The sequence below is a fragment of the Plectropomus leopardus genome, chromosome 9 (assembly GCF_026936395.1).
Source record: "Plectropomus leopardus strain MGB_pleo_1.0 chromosome 9, ASM2693639v1, whole genome shotgun sequence".
NCBI classification, from domain to species: domain Eukaryota; kingdom Metazoa; phylum Chordata; class Actinopteri; order Perciformes; family Serranidae; genus Plectropomus; species Plectropomus leopardus.
In genome coordinates this window covers 3066908-3086850 of record NC_142184.1, presented here as the reverse complement: position 1 = coordinate 3086850, position 19943 = coordinate 3066908, and the positions used below count along the sequence as shown (strand labels likewise).

At 37.0% G+C, this 19943-nt stretch overlaps 1 long non-coding RNA gene across 2 annotated transcripts; it reads left to right on the top strand.

The window, feature by feature from the left end:
- The first annotated feature begins 1563 nt into the window (after positions 1 to 1563).
- LOC148188639 (uncharacterized) lies at positions 1564 to 19476 on the top strand. Of its 2 annotated transcripts, none has more exons than XR_015777375.1 (4): positions 1564 to 1864; positions 13454 to 13552; positions 15836 to 15946; positions 18671 to 19476. It is a non-coding gene; the product is annotated as an uncharacterized LOC148188639 (long non-coding RNA). The 2 variants fall into 2 exon arrangements; XR_015777376.1 differs by lacking the exon at positions 1564 to 1864 and adding an exon at positions 7196 to 7331.
- The last annotated feature ends 467 nt before the right edge of the window (positions 19477 to 19943 follow it).

Here is a 19943-nt window from a genome sequence, read left to right as displayed (position 1 = left end):
CAAGTGTGTAGGAATTAAAGACAAAGACAGAGACAGGAAAGGACATGTCTCTGCCCTGAAGGTAAAAATAGAAAGAGACACTTTCCAGGATGTAAAATGATCTAACTCTTTTTCTCTGAAAGTCAAACACGTGAGGAAAAAACAAACTCAGAAACCTGCTCTTCCTGTTTTCCGGCTGGTCACGTTTATGTCCCGCTGTGTCCTTAACAGAGACACAACATGTATGATCTTTTCTTGACTGTACATGTCAAGTGAACTGACCTCACTTTTAAAATCTGAAATGCCACCGTGTGCCCTTTAACATACTATGAAAAAGTGAAGTGAAATATCCAAAAACATCCAAATGCAACAAATCTACATCCTCATAAACCTTTATAAAGCTCAACAAAGACCTGATCTGAAATGTTTTCTCCCATCATTCCTCCCTCAACACCCTCCGTCACTGTCTCCGTGTGATGTACGCCTAATATTTCTCGTAAAAGGTTAAACCGTGTGAAAGTGACTGACGATTTCATCCCATGGGTTCAGCACAAAAAACTTTGTTACAGTTAGAAAAAGATTATGTTTTGGTTTAAAATACCCAGTTTGGGGGCGCTGAAAACACAGCAATGTCTCACTAGAAATTACCTGCTTTTCATTTCATTATCTCGCTGGCAATGCACTGATGTCTGATGAATCAACTGCTATGTGTGTTACAATTTTGCTGGAAACAGAGCAATATCTACCTAAAAATCAGCCACTTTTTGTGGCACTGTCTTGCAGAAAATGCAGCATTACCTCACAAAAAATCACCTGCTTTCATGTCACTATCGTGCTGGAAACACACTGATGTCTCACTAAAAATCAACTATGTGAGTCACATTTTCACTGGAAACGCAGAAATGTCTCAAAAAAACAACTGCTTTTTGAATCACTATTTCGACTAGAAATGCAGCAATATCTCACCAAAAATCAGCCACTTTCTGTAGCACTATCTCACTGGCAAAGGCAGCCATGTCTCACAAAAAACACTTTTCGACTCACTATATCAGTGGGAGCGCAGCGACGTCTCACTAAAATCAACAGCTTTCTGTGTCACTATCTAGACTGGAAATGCAGCAAAGTCTCACTAAAAATCAGCCACTTTCTGTTTCAGAATCTCACAGGAAATACTGTGATGTCTCTCTAAAAGTAAATTGCTTTTGTGTCACTAACAAAAAAATCAATCGCTTTTCGATTAACTATGTCACTGGAAACGCAGTGATGCCTCGCCAAGATCAACAGCTTTCTGTGTCACTACCTAGACTGAAACACAACGATGTCTCACTAAAAATTAACCACTTTTTTGTGTCACAACACCTCACACTCGGTGCCTCAAAAGCCTCTGAAAACAAACAGTTGATCTAAAACACGACCAGTTTGGGGGGTTTTGTTGTTAAAACTGATGCAGTCTTTTCATTTTATTTTTGTGGATACATCTCTGCTCCTCCTGAAAAGCGCCGGTTAAAGACCAAGACAAGAGGCTGAGACTGAGGAACACTTGAGAGAGTGACGGGAGGAAGCTCATGAGGGAGGATAAGGGAGGGGGTGAGGGAGGGAAGAGAGAGGAGCGGTCTGCCTCCTCAGCAAATAAAGCTTCAGGGACGCGAGTCGCATAGAGAAAAGGAGAAACACTTTTCAGCTTAGAGGAAGTGAAGCAACAAGAAACTGATCGGCCTGCTGATGCGCCATCATCCCTCCATCCATCAACCCGTCACCCCGGCTTTTGTCGCCGTTTTTACTTCTGATCACAACATTTCTCTGGATTTATCTCATCTTGTTCTGCGTCTTTACTGCCCTGAGATTGGATCTAAAAAGCCCGATTACAACAAAACGGAGAGCAAAGGTAAGACTTTTAAACTTCTCAAGCTTGTTTACGTGAATTTTTTTTAAACACCGTCAGCAGGAATATGAAAATGTCCCCGTGATAATCTTGACCTTTGCTATTTGAGTCTTGCAGGAACGTCGTGTTAGCGGTAAACACTTGACCAGAGCTGCTGTCTGAGTTGTTCCTGAGAGCAAACGTCATGTTTCAGTGCTTCTTTCTCTGTATGTTTTGATCAAGTGCAGACTGTAAAGATAAATGGTGCCAAGGATAGCTCCATTTCCTTTTCTGGAAACTGAAATGATCTATTTTAGTCAACTAAATATGAAGATGAGCCTATTTTTAAGGGACTTTGGCTTGCACAAAAATCTATAATTTCATTATTATTATTAATTATTTAATTCAAAATTCTTTGTTTAATTATTTTATTTTATTTCAAAGCATTATGTTTTGAGGCAAAGCGTAACTTTTTTATTTGTGTGTCATGTTCTTGCTTCTAAAATTAGACTCCTGACGAAAAACCTGATCTGAACAGCGATCACGTTTTGCAGCTTTAAACTTCTGGTTGGGAAAATGTCTGAAAGTGCGGCAGATTTAATTCTTTTAACGAGTCTTGTCAAAGCGTATTTATCTATTTTTGACACTTGGCTTTCATTTGAGCGTGTCACCATTTGCCCTTTGGCTTTTTGGCATGTAAGTTGAAGGGGGAACTCTTGGCCCTCAAACAGCTCCAGTTACATTTGTACTCCATTATATTCCAACACAGACCGGGTCTGAACTTATCCTGCTCTGGTGTGTTTCACAGCTGTTAAACTTTAATTTTCAATAACCTGCTAGTGATTTTTTTTTTAAATATTCTAATTAAAATTTCAAGTGTATATCGAAGAATCTACATCAATGTACAATGATATGTCCCCTTATACAGTCACACATTCCTACAAAGAAAATAAAATGAATGACTATAAGAATAAAATATTATAATAACAATAACAGATTATAAATTAACAAAAGTACATAAATAATTAATTAGATTTTTTTAAATAAAAAAATATTAAATTAAAAACATAAAAAATAGAAAAGCAAAGTACTCAAGTACTCAAATAAAACAAAAATAAAAAAAATAAAAGGCAGGATCAATACTTCCATGTAATCCATATAACATTTCCCTTTCAGTCAGTGATACATGTTTTGTTGTCCAAGGATGACATAAATAAGTCCCAAATACAAAAAAAAAACATTTTCTGTTATCTTTTACAATATATGTCAACCTCTCCATCCAAAGACACCTGTTAGTGAATTTTAACAAATTCATTCAGTCATGACATTATAATAATATTCTCCTATAAGGGCATAAAAAACAGTCAGAGGATCAGACAACTTGTGAATGAAGACATAAACAACGTTACTGTCAGCAGATATCAGAAATTAACTTGGCTTTAGATTTCTAGGTATTTTGTTTACAACCTGTTCTTATCAGTTGTGATAATATTTTACTCGCCATCTTAACTGCTCATTGTGAGGACAGAGTCCAGTAGAAGGGCAACATGACAATCATGTTCATGGATTTACTGAGCTCATAAATGAGCGTGCCCTGTAAGACATTAAAGGCGAGTATAGATATCACAAAATCCTTAATAATCAATAGACAGAAATGCTTTGACTCCAGCTGCCGCACCAGCAAAAGTTCGCGGTATCTGTATGCCAGTGTGTACATGCAGCCTGGAAGCCTCCGCCACGAGCTCTAGCTGGTCTTGCGTGAGCGTGCATATGCGAACACGGTTTCCACACTACGCTACAGCAAGACTTTCAAAAATGGCGCAAAAACAACTTGGCATGTCGATCCAAAAGCACAAATGCCCACCCTCTACCAGTGATCTCCCCGACTAATACCACCCCCAGAAGGCCCCCTTTTCCCCCAAAACAAGCACATTTGTGTTTCTGCGAGACTGTGCAGGAGAGCAAAGAGAAAGACATTTTTAAAGTGTGTGTGTTCCTCTGACTGAATCTCTGTGGTTTAGAGTTTAATTTACTTCTGCCTCATGCTTGTACTTTAAATCTCTGCTTTATTTTATTGTTTCACATTCAGAAGTGTGTTAAGTTGCAGCCCCTAAACCCAGCATTTCCTTATTTTGCAACTTCATAACAAAAGTTTTTATGTAACAAAGTAACAGTAATTCTTATTGTGAAGTATCTATAGGAAATGAAAAGTGTTTATCACAGAATTAGCTGCAATTTGTTAACAAATTACTCAAACTGCAGGGAGGAGAGTAAAAGCAGAAACAGCCTTGTTTATTCGTTTATTTATTTTATTTGTCATATGCAAGTTAACACACAGTCAGCAATGCAATGAAATGTTTGCACTGTCTGCAGACAGCAGGCTCTTACTGCACCTCTGCAAACAGCTCACCTCCAGCAGGTAAACGTGTTTCACCTGCCTGCTGTGTGATGGAAAAACATACTTAGTAAAAAAACTAACAAACAAACACATAAACACACAAACAACTGGGAACTTTAGCTGCTGCTTTACACATCATCACTCGACACAAGTCATTCTCCGTTAAAGGTCGTGTTTAGACAAGAACGACTCAGCTACAAATGGATAAGTCTTCCCTTTGTGTTTTTGAAAAAATACGCGTTCATATAATAACATTGTGAACAATCCTCGTGTACACGGATCCACAAAAACAACCGAAAACGCTGCATGCCAGGCCAGTAACTGGCGGTTTAACTTTGTAACGGCGCACCACAGAAGAACACCATGCACATGTGCATGAAGGCGTTCTTCTACAGAGTGATGAGTATAAACAAACAATGGCGAACACACGCACGAGAACCAACAGATGATTACAGTAGTGGTGCTGTTTCAAAAGCTGTTTTCAAACGTTTGCACTTTTAGACCCCCAAAACGCCATTTGTGTGTGGACAAAAGGCCAAACCACAACAAAAATGTAACGTTTCATGCAAGAGCCGTTGCCGTGTAAAAAGCCAAAAAGGCACACCTTGAAACGGGTAGCCCTGTTGTAATAGGAATACAAATCTCTGCAGCACTCGCAGTCTCAGACTGAGTAATGTCAAACTAGGCCACTGATGGAAAACCCCCATGTAGCTACCATGAAACCAAGCTGTCTGCAGCTGTCGTCCTCAGTGAAAGACTGCAGACGTCTCAGAGATGCCTCTCACGCCACTCAGGCAGGGAGAGTTTGATTCTCAAAACAAGTGGAGTTTTCCTTTAATTATTGACTATGAGCACTGTTATCGCCCCCCATGACAGTGTATATTAAAACCTAATCAGAGACTATTGAGATTTTTAAACAACAACTTTACTTAATGCCCAATATTTTTTTAAAAAGACGAAATAAGAAGCACCTCTGAAATTGCAGTGTCAGATACTCTGCAGGGAGAGGCTGCATGAGTGCAGCATGTTAAAGTGTTTATGAGTTTATGAGCACAGAGATACTGTTTGATATAATCCTGCAGAAGGTAAAGTGCACTCTGAGGTTGTAGGATTTAAAGCTCGGTTTTGTAAACTCCCTGCTGTCTAAGACTTTATCGCCCAGCTGTCTGCAGACGAGGCAAATCTCCGTGGCATTCATGTCATTATTCAGTATTAATAGAGACTTGTTGTTTCACAGGCGTCAGAGAAAAATCTGCTCTTATATAACCAACGTTTACAGCTGCAGGAGGTGACAAGCACAAAACTGCCCTCGCTAAACACACTGTAGCCCATACACTCCACTATTCTCTGTCATCGAGTTTGTGTTTTTAGTAAAATATTGTGTGAGTTTACGTAGAAAACCAGCAGGATGGAAATCTCATCAAAAGAATTTAGTGAGATTATGTGTGAACCGCTGCAACGTTCTCAAACCAGGTCAGACTGAGAAGAAGTGAAAGTGGATTAGAGACTGAAAGAGCTTTTTGTTCAACGGCCACAAACATGAGACTAAGTTATATAGGCTGAGAGAAAACTATTATACATGTTTGGTCTGTGTTAGGTTGCTTTCAATACTTGTTTTGTTTGTTTCCAGCTGAAAATGTTTTGTTTTGTTCTTTTCTTTTTTCAGGTAATTTTTTGTAGCTTTTTACTGATTTCTTTCTATTTTTGGGCCATTTCTTGTTAAGGCGTTTGTCGCCCTCACAGGTTCATTACACATTTGCTCCGCTTGGTGTTTTGCTGCTCCTTTTCCGCAGACAGAGTGCTCAGAGCACGATGTGACGCTCCCAGAGCGCGGCGCTCTGGACAACCGAATGTCCAACAGCACAACGAATTTATCAGAAGTCCAGTTTGTGCCGTGGTGCGCTCCGTCACTCAGAGTGAGTGTTTCTGAACGCACCCTATTGAAAGGAGTGTTGAGGGATTTCAGTTTGGCGTGTTAAATTAGTATCAACTGACTGCTGACTTGAATTTTTGATTTGCTTTATCCATATTTTGTGATATAGATCGGGGATAACCATGCCCAAATTAACCCAGCTTCAGGAAACTGTGAAAAAAATTAAATGAAAATATTTCAAATTTGGGCTGATATTTGGCTTTTTGCTAATTATCTGCATCAGAGTTTTATTCTAATGATCGCCAATAAAATTAATTAATAAAAAAAGTGTGTGTATTACATTCAGCCAACAGCAGGGAAGGCAGTCTGCAATTCATGCAAAGAAAGCGTCAGCACAGAAGGAACTTTTACTTTATAAAACCTCAGGGAGCTGTTTTTATTCATTCATTTTTTATTTAAATTTTCCCCATAAAAGTTGCAGGGACATTGCTGTTTTTGATGTTGTTTTGATTAAACATTTGCTAAAGGCATTCAAACAGTTTTGTGGTGGAGTTTTGTTATATTCCCAATTCTAAATTTGGACAGAAATATTTTTTCATTTTTATTGTTAATGTATGTCAGTTCCAAATATGCGTTATCGGTCTCATTATGAGTACTAATAATTGGTATCAGTATTGGCCCTGGAAAACCATTATCAGCTGACCCCTACTACATGTAATAAAGGTAAAAGCCAAAAAAAAATCTTTAAAAAAAGCATTAAAAAAAAAATTCTTGATAGCTGTCACAGGAGTTCAGTGTGGGTCTGCACGTGCAGCTGGACTGAACTTACTCTGCACTGTGACTGAAAATATGAATAATATAACTGATAATCTCAGTAAAGTCTGCACCGTCATGCCGGAGGAAGGAGACCCTCCTGTTTACCTAACAGTGACCTCTGACCTACATCTGCCTCAAATGTAGGTCACGGCGGAGCTAAAAGAAGCTGCTGTGTGTCTGTGGTAAAAACGGATGCTGACCTTTTGACTTGGAAGCTACTTGACTCTGTGGCAAAAACACAGAAGCCCTCCTGCGCTGCACGAAACCCCAAAACTGCACCGTCATTCCCCCTCAGAGGGGAACCTGCAGAACCTGAGCTGCCTGAGCTCATTTCCTGCACGCCGCTGCAGCCGCTTTATTAAACTGAAGGAGATTTAGACTGAGGGAGAGGAGCTTATGTACAGGTGGGTCTCTGCGTGAGAATAAAACGCTTTATTTTGAATAAACCATTCAGGGGGAATAAATCTGATCAGATTAGCCGTTTTTGTCTCCTTTAGGAAAAATAGTTTTCGGACATTCGGGTTAGAGTGCATGCAAAAGTGCTGACAGTATTCTGTTTTTGATATCTCATCTTTCATGTTTCCCTCTTCTTTTCTGTCCACATCATCTTTTTCCTCCTTTGCTTCTCTCTTTCCCCGTTTATTTTTTCCTTAATCCTCTTACTTTCTGTTTCTCTTTCATGTCCTATTTTGTCATTTCCTTTTCACCCCTCACTTCTTCCTGACTTTGTTTTTCCTCTTTGATTCTCTTTTTTCTCTTTCCTGTCCTTCATTTTATTCCTTCTTTCTTTCCTCCTTTCCCTCTTTCTGTCTTTCCTTCCTTTCTCACTTATTTCTTAACACTTCTCCAATTCAGTCTTTTCTCGATCCTCTCTTTCTTCCTTCACTTCCCTCTCTCTCATTTCCTCTTTCCTCATTTCTGTTTCTCACTTCTTTCTTTCTTTGTTTTTCCTTCTTCTTTTCTTTTGTTCTTCATTTGTTCTTTCCTTCAGTGTTTCCTCAGTTCTTATTTCCTTTCCTTCTTCCCTTCTCTCTTTCTTTCTTCATTTCCTTTTTTCCTTACTTCTCCTGTCCATTTTTCATCTCGGTTTCCTTTTCCTCCCTCCTTTCTGTCTTTCTTTCATCCTTCCTTTCTCATTTCCTCCTTTTCTTCTTTCCTTCCTCTTTTCTTTCTTTCTTTCATCCATCCTTTCTTTCTTTCTTTCTTTCTTTCATCCTTACTTCCTCCTTTCCTTATTCCCTTCATCTTTTCTTTCTTTCATCCATTCTTTCTTTCTTTCTGTCTGTCTTTCTTCCTTTCATTCTTTTTCCCTTACTCCTGCCAGTTTTCCATCTCTCTTTCCTTTGTTCTTGCTTCTGTCTTTCCTTTTTCAGCTGATGCTCTCATTCAGATCTACCGATAGATGCAACAGTCATAAAAGGAGAGATTACTTTTTCTCCTTTTTCATTCTCTAATCTTAATCTTATAATCTTAAAGCTCTGTATGTCATCATGTGTGAGATACGCACAGATGAACAGGACGGAGAGACAGAGAGAGAAAGAGAGAGACGGCGAGAGTTTAAGGTTTCAGTAAAGAAAAGGAGAACAGTGGGCAGCTGAGACCTTTCCCCTACATCCTCCTGGCAGACCACACTTATATAAGCTGTGTTTAGGTTCCCCTTATATAAGGCAGGGCTCGCAACTGTGTGATTTAGAAATATTCCTTTTTCATGCAAATCTGGAATGGAAAACTGTCTATAGTGGGACTCATTTTCATTAATTTGGCGAAATACTTCCCCAATTTATGTATTGTCAAATAGAGTAAGTATTACACCGTCTGCTCTACCTCCTGATGAGAAAGTCTGCTTTTATAGGTCACTTTAGAAATGCTGATATGATACTTAGGAAACATACAGCATATCCCTGGTTTACAGAACTGTACTATGATAACATTTTCTCGAGGTGATTTGGCTGGTATCGTACACACCACAGATATGAAGAAGCACAGCAGTGCAGCGCGTGAAGACGTCGCCTACATATGAAATATCACACACACTCTGTGAAATACTTCCAACACATACATGCTGTTTTCATACCAGCATGACCAAACATACTAATCTAACCAAGACTGTGACTGTGTCTCTAAACCATTTTAACCCTTAAGGTTCGCTTTAATAACACACACTCGTATGGCTCTGTGCACAAAATGCTCTATTCATAATCAAGCTTTAAAAAATAATATACATTAATATGATTTTCTACTTTCTCCGAGTTCATTGTTTGACCACCATCAGTCCTAATCCTAAATATCAATTAGTCATTCATTTTTAACCCTTTAAATACCAGGTTTATGTCATGATGCCACTATGGGAAAAAACCCCACAAGAAATTAGTTATTTTAATATACTCATGCTCAGTTTGGGTTTTTTTTTGATGATCACAGCCTGGGATAACACTGATTGTGACAGTGCACCTAGTGGAAATAGCATGTATTTTCTCCATATGTTAAATATGGTGTAAAATTACATTATCGGGTGGTAAATCTTATAAATTACAAATTCCATGGCAAAAGCCCAGAATGACACCCAAAAATAATACAGTTTGTGTTTTTATGCTTTGATGGCTGTGGGATCAAAATGTCAGTTTGAATGGGTTTCAATGGAGCATTTTTGCACTCAACAGTATGAATGTAACAAATTAGTTTCCACAGTGTATTTTAGATTAGCTGAGCTGGAAATTCCAAGATTAAACAAAAATACACAACCTTGCTAAAATGTATGCCATATGCATGAGCACAGCCAAAATTATCAAAAAATGAGGAATGAAATGTGCATAAAATGCACTAAATAGTTCCTAAGGGTTAAGTGTGTCATAGAAACATCCACTTTGGAAACAAATCACCCTAAACACACTGCCCATATTTAATCAATAGCCTACTGAATTGACGAGCATCCACGCAGCGGCATGGTTTTCAGGTATGTCCATTTCTGTCTTATCTTTAGATATTTGCACATAAGAGAAGTTTTTGGGCATACATCATCCAGCAACAACAACTGAATAAGCGTCAAATGAAATTCATTTTGTAATGTTCCTTTAAGGACACAGCTTATGCAGGAGGTCAGTGAAATGTGAAAAAAAAACAAAAATAACTGGAACGGCAACGTTTCCCAACAGATCCATGATCCCTGGACCCTTCGAGCTTATCTTATCTGTTCAAATAAATGACCAGCTGCTTCCATGAAAGCTGTCGCTGCACACTCGGTCACCGATTTCATCACCAAAATACATATTTTGAGAGTTTCTGTTACCAGAAAAAGAAACTCTTATCTAAAGCTAACAGGGCTGCTCTGACTGAGCCAGGGCAGGAGAGACGCTAAATAAACAGCAACATCCAAACTGCCAGAAACCCACATTTCAGGATTATCTGGTCCAAAGACTCAGACCTGATTTCTGACCCACCTAACTGACCATAAACACAAATAAAACACCTTGTTCATGTATCAAAGCCAAACAAGATGTTATGACTGACAACACTGGTAGTTTTTACTCAGTATTCATTAACTTTCTCTGGACTCATATTTGTAAGTCCCAACAAATAGAAAGTCGGGTTGTTAGAGAGACAACAGGCAGGTTTCCATTAACCCTCAAACTGCGCAAATTGAGATTGGGAATATAAAATATGCCTAATGAAAAGACGTCAATTTCAGAAAAAACCTCCTATTTATTGCAAGAAAGTTTTTGTGCTCGCATGAGGTAGTATTTCAGGCGATTCCAAAAAGCCATATTTTGCAAAACTACAATAGAAATATTTGTTTTCCCGCTTTTATAGGTCACCTGATGCTATGCCTATGTGCTTGTCAGCATTTTTTCAATTAATTGCCCAAAACTACTCCTTAAAAAATATTGTTCTCATTCTTACATTTTATTACAACTTGGCCACGGGTTCGGATAGGACAAAGTTTTCGGATCGTGGTCCACCAGTTGGTGATGCCTGGCTTACATTTAGGTACAGGTACATGTGATGAATCAGTAGTATGGGTGTTATTAATAGCCACCTCGGTGCATATTGGTCACGCACAATGTCAGGTGTTTTGTTGGAAAACCTCGCCGGAGAGAGACAATTTGTAAAACTGCTCCAGTTGGAGCGGGCTGTCGGACATGTCCACGCTGGAGCGGGCTGTCGGACATGTCCACGCTGGAGCGGGCTGTTAGACATGTCCACGTACTAGAGCGGGCTGTTGCTATGTTTCTAAAGGCTTTAACCCCTTAACAGGCATTGTAACAGCACAGTAGACATCTTTTGCTATCAAATTCCTTCACTAAAAACTTGGCAAAACCCAATGTAATTTTTTACTTTTTTTATAAAATGAATTTTAGTATTTGGATTATACTGTAATTCTGTTCAATTCTATTTTTAAAAAATTAGGGGGTTTTGACCATGCATTTTCAACAGATTTTTTTTTTATATGTTTATTTTTTTCTAGTTATTTTGTTTATTTATTTTGTTAAGTTTATTTTGTTTTCAATTCTTTTTTTATATAACATTGAGATTTTTTTAACCATAAATTCTATGCAGATTTTTTTCACCAGATTAATTTTTATTTGCATCTTTTCATTTGTTGTTTAAAATGTTTATTGTATGACTGTATTTTTTTCAGATTTCTATCATATTTTTTGCCCGACCGACTTTTGCCCTCTTTTTTTACAATGCATTATTCTAGGAAAATGTTGTTTTCTTAATAAAATGACGCATTTTGTTAACATATTCTATGGTCTATAATGTATCATTTTTTGCAAAAGTATTTGTTACTGCGACTGTTAAAGGGTTAAAACAAGAGATATATAATGTATATGGACAGGAAGACCATGTTTGGTATTTCCCTTGTTGTTCCTCTGTGTAAAGATCAGAAAACACACACACACACACATGCAGAAAGTATCTAATAATAGCAGCACCAGGTCTCCAGGTGAAGGGTTGAACAAACTGTCACTGCGTTCACTGGAATAACTCGATTCCTCTGTTTGCTCATCTGGACGTTCAGCTGAGTTCAGTATTTACCATCTTTTCTTTCCTCCACGTCACCCTCCGATGTTATTCTTTGGACCCTGAGTTAGAGTTTCTGTAGGTGGCGCTCTCCTCTCTGTCTGCTCTGCCCAACACTGCTCATCATAACTGTCCTACTGCCAACGGTTTATTTCTAGTAAAGATATAGTCAAATACAGCACAGGACTGCACACTGAAGTACTGCTGTAGCTCTCTCCGTACTACACACACAAAATGTATGTTGCAAAATATTTAATGTATATATATATATTTAAATTAGAATAAGATAAAACAAATAAAGCTGCAAAAAAGAATAAAAGAAAAAGAAAAAATGAATTTTCTACAAGAAGATATATTACGAAAGTTGATGAGGAACTTTTAAGAAGCTCATTAGTCTGCAAAATAAATATAAACATATTTCTGTAACAGAATTTTTAATATGTATGATTATATATTATGAACAAATACATATGCAGTTCTCTTAACATTTTCACACTTCTTAATAGATTTTTAGCATTTTTTTTAGTATTTTTCTATGTCTCTTTTTCAGGACATTTTTTTCAACTTTTACTTATTTCTTTCTATTTTGGAGGGTAATTTCTTGCCTGCTGATGCACATTGACTCTTTTCCACATTTTCAAAATAAATCAAACCAATTTGCTCAAGTTTTAAAGGTTTGAATGCTTGTGAAAGGTGTGTGAATGCTGCAAAACAAAACTGATGAAGATCCGGGTTTCAAAGGGTTAATCACACTGTCACTTTGTCTTGCAATTTTATCGTCATCATGTTTATCTTTTTTCATTTAAGCTGTATACAAATCATGTTTTTTTTTTTCATTTACATTCTTTATCCATGCTTATTTCTGTCCTTGTGCTGCTTAAAAACAGAATTTCCTCTCTGGCGATCAACACAAGTTTATACTATCTTCTATTTTGCAGAGACGGAGCTTTTATTTTTGTAATGAGATGTGTCTTTCTTATTTTACAGAGTGAACCACTTTTCTTTTTTTTCACTCTAAAAGCAACAACAATAAAAACAAAGAAATAAAAACTTTGAACATGGGGTGTTCAGAATTTAGGGTAAATGAATAGAAATAAAAATACAGATTTGAGTGATAGTCTCCTGAAGCCTAATTAAAAAGGTCATCCCAGTTCTCTACAGATGGGGCATCTGGCTGGAGCTTTTCTTGCAGCTAAACTCAGTATTCCTAATAAGTATTTTGTTTTTGTAGATGTTGAGAATAAAATGCCAACAGGAGCTCATCCCTCTTAAATGTGATTGTTATCCTAAATATAGTTTTGTTTTGTTTTTGTTTTTAATTTGACATTTGTTTACATACTGATATCCAGCTGATAAAAACATATAAACTCCTGCCTGAATCGTCTGCTGAGCATCATTTTAGACTCAGGAGTGATGATATCAGGTAGCTTTGAGGTTTGACCTGAGTCCTGACGCTCTCTCTGTCTGTCCCTCTGTCTCTGTCTCACCCTCCGTCTCTCTCTAGGATGTTGACCCTGTAGGTCAGCGACCCCGTACATCCCACACACCATGACCAGCGTCAACTCTCCAGCCTGTCTGCTCGCCCGCAATCACTTCTATAGAAGTATGTCCACACACACACACACACACACACACACAGGAGTAAAGGTAGCAGGAAATTGTAGGAGCACGTGTGTTTTTCTAGGAAAACTGAACCTCTGACCTCGCTGGCTGAACTCTGCCTTCCTCCATAGATAGCACTCAGTTATCTGGTTGATACTTTCAACACTAATGTACAGCCGATAAGTTTGATCTGGCACAGAAAGTAAGATTAATGTATATCTGTATGGAGCTGAACATGATATGTACAGCTAACATGGACTTTGTCAACACAACAAGGCAGTTTTTTGTCCGAAACGAAGTAAAAACCGTTACCAAAACTAGGGTTGAGATAAGTATCTGTTATTAGGGATAGGAACTTTTCATTTTTATTGGTACTGATACCACTATCAAGATACCTTACCGATCCCAATTTTTATCGATACTACTATTTGGTAAAAAGTAGTTTTAAATATGTATTATAAGATCTCTACTATCCATTTTATATTGGTGGGAAAACAAATTTCTCAGCCAAACAACTATATTATTCAAGTTTCTCGCCAAAAACAACATTTTCTTTTTCTTTTTGATTTCTCATTTGAACACATTATGATGATGAAAATAAATTATTTTTGCAACAAAAATTGCATTTCCCTTCATCCTTATGTTTATCTTTATTTTTTTGGTCCTTGGTTGGAAAAAAATAAGCAAATTGAAAAATGTCTGCTTGGACTTTTAACAGACCAAACAATTATCAAGAAAATTATCATAAAATGAACAAAGAAAATAATCCATTGCTTTCCAACCATAATTTTAATTTTAGATAAAAATGACACAATTAACTTGTTCTACCCATTTAAATGGGAATCTTTTCGTTTGTCGTTTTTGTTGGTAAAAATAATTTAAAAATCTTATCATCAGAATCTCTTTTTTAGTTCATAAACAAAACAATTAAGCAAATAAATGGATAAATAATTGGCTAATTAATTTTTATTGTCATATAGTTTTTTGTATTAGTTATACTAAAATTTCAAAAAATTATTTATCAACTAAGCCCTATAAACATGCAGGGAACCAAAACAAGTGATTTGAAGATGGCATCATACTGTTGGCCCGGATGTACATTTTAATGCGCATATTTTGACTAATTTATCACATTTTAGAGATCAAATAATTTATTAAAATATTAAGTAACTCACTGGCATATCAATCAATGGCACAAATTCACTCCAGCACCAACATAAATACATAATAAATAATTTGCCTTTGCCTGGAACTAAAAGAGGTTAACTGAGAAAACCCAAGTGAAATCTAAAAAAGATCCTTCTCACATGAACAACCATGAGCACGCATGCTTTAAAACATGCAAACATCCCCACATGAACACGAAACACACATGCCAAAAACACACACTGTACATGCAAACACTGAATCAGCACATACGCAGACTTCAGGTCTGGCTTTGTGTCGAGCTGCACGTGACTTTTATTACTTTCTGCTCACTTTGTGGGAAAAAGAGCATGTTTTTGAACGAGTGCCAAGAACACTGAAGCAGGTAGAAACTCACCTTAAGAGAAAAACAACAGAAAAACGTCAAAACATCACGCTTTGATGAAGTCCTCTGCCGTTGTTCACCTATGTTAAGATTAGTTTCTAACAGGGACATTTTGTCACTAGCAGCGTGGATATAAATAAATAAAGCCACACTAAAAAATAATAAATTAATGAATGTTGTTTTTTTTTTATAATAATGATTACTAAGTTAAAATAAACCTTTACTGATCCCCAGTGGAAATTCAAATGTTGTAAGAGATTACCCACAAATTACATTAAAATTTATAATAAAATAATTTAAAAAAAATTATAATAAAAATAAATTAGATGGCTAGAGAGAGGGGGTTATAAGTCCAGAAAATGTAATTTCTTATAATTTTCTGTTTACCTTTTTCATCACATCATTTTCTTTTTTCCTCTTTTTACCTTATTTTTAGGTAATTTTCAACATTTTTTGCTAATTTCTGGGCCATTTCTTGATGCCTTCTTCCCGTGTTTCTGACAGTAATCCATCTGACATCTTTTGGTTTCAAAGAGTTAAAGAGGAGCAGAGCAGAATCTAAATAGCAAAAATAAAGTCGCTTTTAAAGTTTTTCAAATATTTAGTGGTCTGTAGTGACCCGACTACATATTATGCTTCCTTTTTCTTTCTTTCCCATATTGTCGTCTAGTGTCTGTGTCACAGTGAATTTAGCTTTAAGTCAGTTAACAGTCTACCACCTCTGAAGAGTGCATGTCTCTCTCGCTCTCTTAGATTTGCCCCCCAGTCCGGAGCAGATGAAACCAGCGTTCAGCTGTCAGAACGACTCCGTCAGACACAAACAGAGACACATCACCCTCTGGGTCACCATGACCACGCCTCCTGGTAAACCCACATACATACACTGTAAATATAGTACAGTGCTGAATGCAGGGATTTACTGCCATTCAGATACAAAAGCTTTACTGCGGTCGCCCGCTGCTGTTGGCTGATAAGACCTGAATTACAGCCGGCGATCCAGTTCAGCCTGAAGGTATTGAGGTCACGGCTCTGAGCAGACCAGTCAACCGCTTCCATACCTTAACTGGGAACAACATTTCTATAAAACTGCTGGCACAAAGTTTGACATTGTCGCCTAAAATATTGTTGTGGTATTAAGATTTCTCTTGAGCGCAAGGGGCCTAAAGCATAAAAAAGGAAAAAACACTTAAATCTAAATTACATGAATGTGATGTTAAAGACTGCAATCATAAAAACTTTGTTCATTTTGTTTTTTCCTTAGTCAAAGCAATATATATACTCCTACAGCATTGCATTGCCTATCCATTGATCCATTAAATTTCACGTTCATCTCTTATCAACCGATTTATCAACAGTTGATTAATTGTTGTCATCCCCCGTGTAAACCAATCCACGCAGTGGTCAAATGTGAAAACGAAAATCTGTGTATTTCAAACATAACAATACATAATTCTGTACAGTCTCTGTTATGTAATGTTTTTGTTATATATTAAACTTATATTAAACATGATCATTTTTCGTAAACCTAACCAAGTTATTTTGTTGCAAACATCAAAACGCATGTTAGGTGGGCAGCTGTGCTGAAATAAGATGATTGAAACTCACATTAATTTACTTTTTTTTGTAAATTCTTCTAAAACTAGTCCAATGATCATTAAAATAAAATGCTGATAAGGATAACTGGTAAAATGCCAAATATGGGCCTTAATAACTGGCCAGGCCGATAATCTGTCAACCTCTAGTTTTACTTTAATAATCGCAGATTTGACTAATTAATGAAAAAGTGTGCACATTACACTCAACCAGCAGCAGGAAAGCCAGTCTGCAATACATGCAAACAAAATGTCTGCATGGAAGGAACTTTAACTTTGTAAAACCTGCGGGAGCTATTTTCATTTATTCATTATTTATTTAAATTTTTACTTGACTTTATAAAAAAGTTGCTGAGAACTTGCTTTATATGGTGATGAAAGTCTCAGTTTTGATTAAACATTTACTAACGACATTTAAAGAAAGTTTTGTGTTGGACTTTTTTATGTTTTAAATTCTAAATTCTGACACAAACATTTTCATTTTTATTGTAAATGCATATCGGTTCCAAATATTGGTTATCGGTCTCATTAAGTACTAATAATCAGTATCAGCCCTTAAAAAACAATATCAGTCAACCCATACTTTTGTGTCTCTGGTGTGGAAGTAGGTCTACAAGCAAGTCTATCTACACATGCACTCATGCTATATATACAAAGACACGACCGTCCACTCTGAAAGTAGGTCAGTATTCAGTCAATCACACATGTTCACACATGCACTCTTAATGCAAGCGCCAGAGGAAAGTGGTCTTTTTAAACCAGGTCAAATGTTTTTCCAGACACGGTGCAGAACAGTTTGGACTTGAACTCTTAACACTGGAAGACTTTACCAACACGTCTGTGTCTGTAAGCTCATTCTTTCCAAATTAAGATGTAAATCTTTCAAGAAAAGAGGCCACAAATAGAAAGTTTCCTTTCTAAAAAAAGACAAAGCTGGGGTGGGGGTGGATATATATTTTGTGCTCTCTTTGGTGTTCATTTATAGCAGCAGGATTTTGTAACGGTAACCTCTGAGGCTGATTTTTTCTATTTTCTATAACTCCCCCATATTTTGTTACCTAAATCTAAACTCGACCGTTAACAACATCAGATGTTACAATGTGTTTCAAACAATAGTTAAGTTCATGTATCACTCTGCTTTACAGCTGCTCTAAACTGTTATTTAGGCATGCATTAACTGTTGGTATAATCTAACATTTAGATTGTATTCATGTTTAAAGAGGAAAGAGGAAATCCAGTCTGACCGGTATCATCATGAAAAAACTACCCGAGCAAAATTTTCCATAATGCAAAATCCGTCATCCTGCAGCTCAGGAGGGAAGCAGCTGCAGCCGGACGGGTTTCGGTAAACCACAGACACTGTCATACACAAACCGTCTCATGCAAGTCGAGATGACAGAGATCACGGCAGTGAGCGGACACACGCCGGAGCAACATACAGTCTGATCACACAGGCCTCCAAGGCGACTGTTAACACTCTCTTATTTCACTGGAAATACACACATAAACGTTCATGATACTAAGCAGCTGGTCTGTGTATAACACGAAGACCGAACTTACACAGATCAGCAGGCAGCGTGCAGGAAATGTGTTTTTGTGCTGCGAGGCACAATAAACTAACAAATCATAATATGTTGTCACCTGAGGTCGTACCTTTGTACTGTATATCAGCACAACTGTGATTATCAAATCACAGTGAGTGACTTAAGATAAAATAGAAAGAAGGTGATATGATACTTCCCTCCCAGTTTGCAATGACCAGTGCTCCCAGTGAGCAAGGGAGAACTGCAGTGTAAGGTGAGCTGCGCAGCCTTCGAAAAAAAACTTAATATCGAATTTAATGCTTTTTCACATTCGCACATTAAGCAAATACTTTTAAAAAACTTTGGACAAAAAGCTCATGCATCTTATACAGCTGGCCTCTCTAACTATACGATATTCAAAATATGGCTTTAGACTAAAAAAATTAACACTTTGTGTTTCCCTCTCTTCCCAGGATTCCCCGGTGGCATCAACACCAAAGGATTATGGGTCAATATTGTCCTGGGCTCCTCTTCCTCTCCTCACTTATCCCCCTCCAAACCAACCAGCTCTGCTGACCGGGGCGTCAAGTAGAAGGAAACAAGCGCACCTCATCGGTTCAAAGACTGAAAGGAAGTTAAGAAATCAGGATCCCTTAACTTCCCCCTTTTCTAAGCATTCTTGGAAGCTCAGGATTTGACAGCCTGAGTCAAATGGACAAACACAGACGAAGTGGACAACTTTTTAACTAGAAAGACACTTAATTATCGCTGTTGATATCGAATCCTGTTGATACAGTGAAACATGTTCTTTGTATATTTGCAATTTATTGAAATCAGAGGCCTCATGTGGAGTCAAAAGTTGCCAAATATCAACAAAAAGAAGGATTTTGGCAATGACATGGCACAGTTTAAACCACTCGCCGCTTTTTCATGAAGCAAAGTGGCTAAAATAGAAAAAAAATGTAAATGAAATGTGGAAGCTGGTCCTACAACTGTGCGTAAGTTTTGTTTTGTACGATTTTTTTGGCAGCCAGTCATTTAAACTCCTTTCTCCAGTTAAATGTACAGTTACTAAGGATAATAAAATATACTGTACGTTATAATTCGCAGTAGGACCAAATGTCTTTTTTGTTTTACATTCGAAACTTCTTTTGAGCTTTTTTGTTCTTTTCATCGAAGTTTGGTGTCTGTTGTCAGAATTTGGGATAACATCATCACCCTAAAATAAATCTATTAAATAATTCTCTATTTAAATAAACTGATTCATCAAATCAAATAAGTTAGTCTTTATTACCATCAACTTTCTTAATTTAATTTTTGGTGCTTTTGTTTTTGGAATGCCAAAAATCAGTTGTAGAATAACACATTAGCATGTCGTGAATTTTGGAAATGATTACATTTATATTTTTAAAATCAATTTTGAAGAAAAAAAGAAGCTGTGCAGCCTTCAAATGTTGATTTGAATGACAATGTAATGAGTCAGGCTTCAAAGCTTTGAGCCATTCAGTAATTCACAGAAATGTATTTAAATTTGGCTTTTATAGCTGGTGTTGTTGTTTTTAACTCTTTGAAACCTGAGAAAAGAGGCTTTATTTAAAACATGGGAAGAAGGCAATGAGGAACCTAGGAAGAAATTACCCAAATATTTGCACGAAAAAAAGGTGAAAAGTACAAGAAATATACCTAAAAATGAACAGAAAAAAAATACAAAGAATAAAAAATAAAAACAAAACCCAAAAACAAAAA